Raw genomic sequence first — 6,287 nt, 5'->3', positions numbered from 1 at the left:
ATGCTGTATGAATCATGAATAGCTACCTGAACTCTGCTCTTCACGTTAATAGTAACGTGTCTAAGTGTTACTGACTTGCTAGATCACTATCATTGCTTTTAAAGAGGGCAAACATTATACATTAAAGTACTTCCAAGATTAGCTATGCCTCAGACCATGTCCATATATATCAGTGTCATGGTGTTTGTTTCATAAACAAATTACAAATTTTAGTACACTGGGAATTCTAACCAGGCTGCACAGTTACACTAGCAGTGAAACACGGAATATATATTTACTGTATTAGTCTTAGCTTCGGAAAGACACATGTTAGATATTGATGTCAGTAAGTGTGCTTCCATCAAACAGAAGCAATAAATCGGAAAAAAAATGATTTAAGAGGTTTCTGGAATTAAATACTCAACCTTTTGTCTTATGATGTACGCAAAGGATGCAGAGTGGCATCTGAGAAAGGGAGAAGCCCCCCCCCCCCCCCCGCCCCCGTAGGGAATGGTATATTCCTTTACTGGGTAAGATGACATCACTGGGCAAGTGATGTCAGTGCTGATAGAAGATAGATTGGAATATAAAATCACACGAGAAATGAAGACTGAGTATTAGTAAAGGGAGCTTTAAGAGTCTGTCTCTGACTTAGCAGCTGGGGGGGGGGGGGGGGTTCAGGCACTAGGGCAGGAGCCAGCAAAGGGACACATGGTCAGGCTGTGTGACACTTAGGTCAAAGTTCATCTTACAGGAGACCTCTGCTCTTCTTCTCTGAGCCTAATTAAATTCTATGAGAGGTAACGTATGTATCTCACACAACACAAACACAGATTCACATAAAATCCCGGCTGAAAATCGCTGGCTTTCTGCATATAGACAAGCGTACTTTCTCATTTTCCTCCCACAATGGACTCAATCCATTTTTCTTACTTGTTCATTTTACTGCCATGATTCATAAACATGTTTTCTTGCACACTGCAAACATTCATACCAAAATGTATTGATGTGTGTCCAAAAGGGAATTGATAAGTGCATGTTTTTTCCTCGTCACCTGACATCCTAGCATTGCAATCCATCAGCGAAGCCAAAAGTGCTGCCAGACGGACTATCCCCTTTCACGCCGTGAAGCGTTCATGTCTGTCATATAATTCCTGTTAGTCAGAACAGCTCAAGCTCTCTAATTAAAAACAGGAAAAAAACTATAAAATGACTAGCTGATTAAAATGCTTCAGGAATTAAGTGTAATAAATTATGCGGGTCCAATTATCATATTAATTCTCACTGGGGTGTGTTCATGTCTTCACACGCAAGTGGGAATTGACGGAACATGATTTAAAATCATATTGTTTATTTCTATTGAATGAATGCTGGATTTTGTACATCTGTCTAAGTAGACACTACAGGGGGAGTGCAAATGCATTAATGCTGTCTGCTTGGAGCCCAGGAACTCGACTGCTTACTTGTTTTCATAGTATTTGCTAGCAGCGTCGTCAATCCTGAGGAGAACAGAGATGATTGACAGCGGGTGGTTACCGGTGGTTACCTGGAGGCCTCGTGTGTGATGCCTCTATTCTCACTGCCACCGTCGCAGAAGTACGAGCCAGGATTTCTTCATCTCAGTCCCAGCAGTTTGCTCAGTCCTTTAGGGAGCTGGTTTGGACAGTATTAATGGACAGGCAGGCTTTGGCCTACTTGATTTGGAATAACAGGCAAATTGCGATACCTCTCATCAGAGATGTGTTATACCTAGGACAAGTCAGGGAGGTGCCTACTGAGCAGAGGTGTGCTTGCAATCCTCTCAGCAGCCTGATGCTGGCTGTGATTTTAATTAATATAATTTTATCATTTAAATGCCTGCATATTGTGCACAGCCTATTAAGGTTAAGAGGTAAAAGGAATGGGTCAATATTGGGTATAGGAGGGGAGGGGACAGGAGGGAAGGAGAGGAGAGCAGAGAGAAGGGAGGAGAGGAAGGGAGAGAGGAGAAGAAGGTAGAGGAGGGGAGGAGGGCAGAGTCAATGTGTGAAATTCTCCACGGTAGTGCAGCTTGAAATATCTCTCGCTCCAAACCCCTGCTGCCATTTTGGGTCTGGGCATCTTTAAATTTGCTGCATCATTCTGCCGTAGGGGCAGACTCTACTAACAGAGGAGGGGCTCTGAAGCAGGTCAGAGTGATGGGCCCACTGACCAATGAGCACAATCCACCTGTGGGAGCGAAAGTGGAGCTGGAGGAGGGGCAAAGTGAAAAGCAGAAAATAAAAGGGACAACACAAATATGTGCAGTACCCATAGCGCGTAACGAAGCCAAACTTAAACCAATAAATAATACTTTCGAATCTCTTTCCTGCTCTGGAAGATTTTGGAAGCAAGTACAAAAAAAGAATGACAGAGACCAATGTAGCGAGATGGTTCTGCAGAAATTAAAACCATTTTTGGAGGGTATCGTATACCCTGGAGAGCAAAACTGAATGGAGCATAAAGTGGGGAAAAAAGACACCAGAATACTCCCAGAGGAGAGCGAACATGCTGAAGCTTCAGAGATGGGCTTGGCGAGAGAGCCCCTATCCCCTTGCAAGTTATGCATGTTTGCAGTATGATGTAAGTTAGATGGTTGTCTATATGTGATACGTGTGACTCGAGGACCGAACGCTTCTTTTTATGGCTTTCTAAAAGGTCCTCGCTCACTACCCTGTGTTCCAGTGTGCCCTTCACACGCAGAGACTGGCACGCTGCCCGCTTGAATGAATGAGATTTGCTTGGCTCTCCGCAGTCATTCGATAGTGGCTAAGCAAAGCCTGAACTGCAACATTGATTCATTGCTAATACACACAATGGAAGATTTAATGGACTTCCTTTTCAGTATCGCCTTTTATGCCTTGATGAATCAAGGACTGTAACTCACATTTTTTTCAGCTAAGTAGGACAAGACATTCTTCCAAAAATGGAATACAGTACAGGCGTTGGGATGAGGTCCGTCTAGGGACAGAATGAGTGATTATCAAAGCTTGGCTATATTCATTTTACTGTGGTAATTGTAGTAAATTCTAGGTTTGATACCAGCTCGCAGTGTCTCATGAGACTTGGAAGACTGGGAACACTTGCTGACCTCCAAGTGAACTAGGAGACCGTAACCATGGCGACTGCTAACATTCTTCCTTTTTCACTGCTAGTGGTTATGGACACCCTAATCATCGAAGACATCAAAGGAAAGAGTAGCAGACACTTCATGTGGGCCCCTGGGCGCCTGGCGGACCTCCTCGAGGGTAAAACACGGTGGTAACGTCACACGGCACGGCCACTGGAGCAGCCTGTGCATTGTTAGCGCCTGTAATCTGAGGGACAGTAGAAAGCGGGTTAAACAAGGCATCTGACAGTGACTTGGAAGGCGATCCCACTTAAATCTCAAATGAAGTACTTCATGTGGTTTCATTTACAAATTTCTCTTTTTCGACGGCCTGCTCTCAGGGACCCACATTGTCAAGGGAATTAACAACTTTACCGCTGAGTTGTGTAAATGAAAGAAAAGCTGGATGAAAATGTATTTCTGTTCACGCCTTATGATGCCTTCTTAGGCTAAGGAACCGCCCACTTCCATTCCCTCAATGGCTCTTGTAATACCAGCATAAATATTCTGTGTTTGGGAAAAAATGGCTACATAGGGGGAGAGCAAGAATGATCCTGAAATATTTACACAACAACTCCATTGTCAAAGATCATGAGAAAACGTCCACACATGTAGTTGAACGTGCTTGGAAACAAATGAAGTCAGGAGATGCATTTATCGACTCATTAAACTTCATCAAACTTCCCAAGCTTGCTTGCTAAGACATGCTTTTTGAAATTTTGTGATACATGTGCTGAGGGTCTCTGAAAGAGCTACAGTATTTGTTATGATGTGCATGTACAAAACATTTGTTTTATATAAGGTTTTCAATATGTAGTTAAACTTAAATAAAGGAACCAGTTATAAATGTATGTTTCTTTTTGGTTTGTCTTGGCTGGAAAGAAGCTGATGCAAAATCACCTCCTTCTTCTTTTGATGGATTTATCGCACTAATTTATTACCATTGAACTCATGAAATATGCGGTAAGATGCTGTTTTTCAGCAGGAGAGCTTGATATGATGACACTCGTCTTTGTTGTGGCCAAATTTTAAAAGTAGCAGGTTGAGAGAGAAGAGTTTCATATGTAATTGTCTTTCTCATCAGACATCATCAGACAGTGTATATAATTATTAAACGTAAGCTTTGTTTATAAGGTTGCATCCTGTCAGCATTTTCTCCAGGATTAATGCTGTTTATCGTGTTGTTACAACGTCAGAATTTATCACATTGCTTCCTCTACATGGCTAACAACGTGAACCTTTGCTTTGTGCTTATCTGGGAGCCACATCTTAACCTGCCTTAACCTCCTTCTGCTGTTTTATTATGCGTTATCTCTGTGCGTTAGGACTTCGATTCAACTTATGTTTTATATAGTGCCTTTCACAACACTGGAGTTCCCCCGGGCGCTTTGCACGGGTTTGTAATTAAAACAGAGTAATACAAAAACAGGATGAAGGGAAGACAAAGAAACGAAAGAAAGCCATGGCAGAGTCGCTTAATGACAGTCGAGCCCCCGCAGTGATGATTCAGCAGTATTTACCAACCCGCTGCACTGGCCTGTGGACACATTCGCAGGGGTGTCTCGCCCTGTTGTTGATGTACGGACTTCATGCCTCCATTCCTCTGGGGAGTCCCTGCTGGCCTTGTCAGTCCTTCCTGATGGCTCTCTGGACAACAACAGAGCCGCCACACCAGTCTGAGCTCATCACTGGCTGCTACTCAGTAGTTACTGGAAGCCAAATGTGCTGCTTTTCAAATCTCCACCTTATTTTTGACCCACAACCAAGAGCCAGATTTTTCTCAACCTGGGGAAAAACTGATTTCTAGTTTTTCACAATAAGAGTCATATCCAATTTCACCCAAACATGTGAAATTTAGAAAATAATATCCCACACTGTCTGCCAGAATCTACTTGTTTTGCTTGTTCTTATTTATGTTCTGTGAGCTTTGAATTTTGTGGTGGCAGGTGCACTTATGAACACCCTTATGCTCGAGCACAGTGTTCGTCATGGACAGACTGTGGGCAGCACAGAAGTGCAATAACAGCACCGCTCGGGCTGAGGTTGGCCAGGTCGTTCCTCCCAGTCACACCCTTCCAGGTTTCACTGTCGTCATCCACATGAGCGTTAAAGACCCCCAGCAGGACTATGGAGTCCCTAGAGGAAGCATCTTCCAGCACCTCATCCAGGTTCTCAGAGAAGGCTGAATACTCTTAACCGGCGTTCGGTGCATACGCACAGACAACAGTCAGAGAGCTTCCCTTGAATCAAAGTGGAAGGGTGGTGACCCTCTCGCTCACCAGGGTGAACTCCAACGCACTGACATTGAACTGGGAGGCTATGATTAAACCCACACCTGCCCGGCGCCTCTCACTATGGGTAACTCTAGCGTGGAATAGAGTCCAGCCCCTCTCCAGGAGTTTGGTTCCAGAGCCCAAGCCGTGTCTCACTACCTCCCGCAGCAGCTCAGGCACCATTCCTGCCAGATAGGTTAAACTTCATGTCCCTAAAGTCAGTTTCGGTAGCTAAGGATCGACTCGCTAAAGCCTCCGCCTTCGACTGCCGCCTGACCCCACTCTGCACCAGACCTTTACGGTTCCTCATGCAGGTGGTGGGCCTGTAGGAGAACAGTTCCATGTGGCTCATTTGGGCTGTATCTGGCCAAGCAGAGGTCAGAGGTCCGTCATGGGTTGGGGTCCAACCCTCACTCATCCCGGTACCCCTGTTCTGCGTGAGGTTTCTGGGTCCCTTGTTTGAATGTCCCTTAGTCTGGCTGCTCACCTAGGACCTGCCTTCCATGGGAGACCCGACCGGGGCAGCAGAAACATAACATCTAGGATTCCTGGGACTCACAAACCCCTCCCCCACGTTTAGTAGGCGGGCAGGGGGAGCCCTAGTCTACACACATGCGTGTGGTAACCAGACCTTGGGGAGTGTCTGCTAGTTATGATTAGAGGAGCTATTTTATTTTGGGCTATTTTATTCAGTGACTGTTACATTGTGTTATTTGTGATATCTCAGTGACTGTTATATTGTTGTTCTTTGTGATATCTCAGTGACTGTTATACTGTTGTTATTTGTGATATCTCAGTGACTGTTACATTGTGTTATTTGTGATATCTCAGTGACTGTTACATTGTGTTATTTGTGATATCTCAGTGACTGTTACATTGTGTTATTTGTGATATCTCAGTGACTGTTA

At 44.4% G+C, this 6,287-nt stretch overlaps 1 long non-coding RNA gene across 1 annotated transcript; it reads left to right on the top strand.

Moving 5' to 3' along the window:
• Window positions 1–1,987: 1,987 nt before the first annotated feature.
• Window positions 1,988–3,957, top strand: LOC111846395 (uncharacterized). The gene is made up of 2 exons (XR_002838877.2): window positions 1,988–2,580; window positions 3,153–3,957. It is a non-coding gene; the product is annotated as an uncharacterized lncRNA (long non-coding RNA).
• The last annotated feature ends 2,330 nt before the right edge of the window (window positions 3,958–6,287 follow it).

This window comes from Paramormyrops kingsleyae, chromosome 22, assembly GCF_048594095.1.
Source record: "Paramormyrops kingsleyae isolate MSU_618 chromosome 22, PKINGS_0.4, whole genome shotgun sequence".
In the NCBI taxonomy this organism is placed as follows: domain Eukaryota; kingdom Metazoa; phylum Chordata; class Actinopteri; order Osteoglossiformes; family Mormyridae; genus Paramormyrops; species Paramormyrops kingsleyae.
The sequence above is the reverse complement of the archived record's forward strand: the minus strand, read 5'-3'. Positions and strand labels throughout refer to the sequence as shown.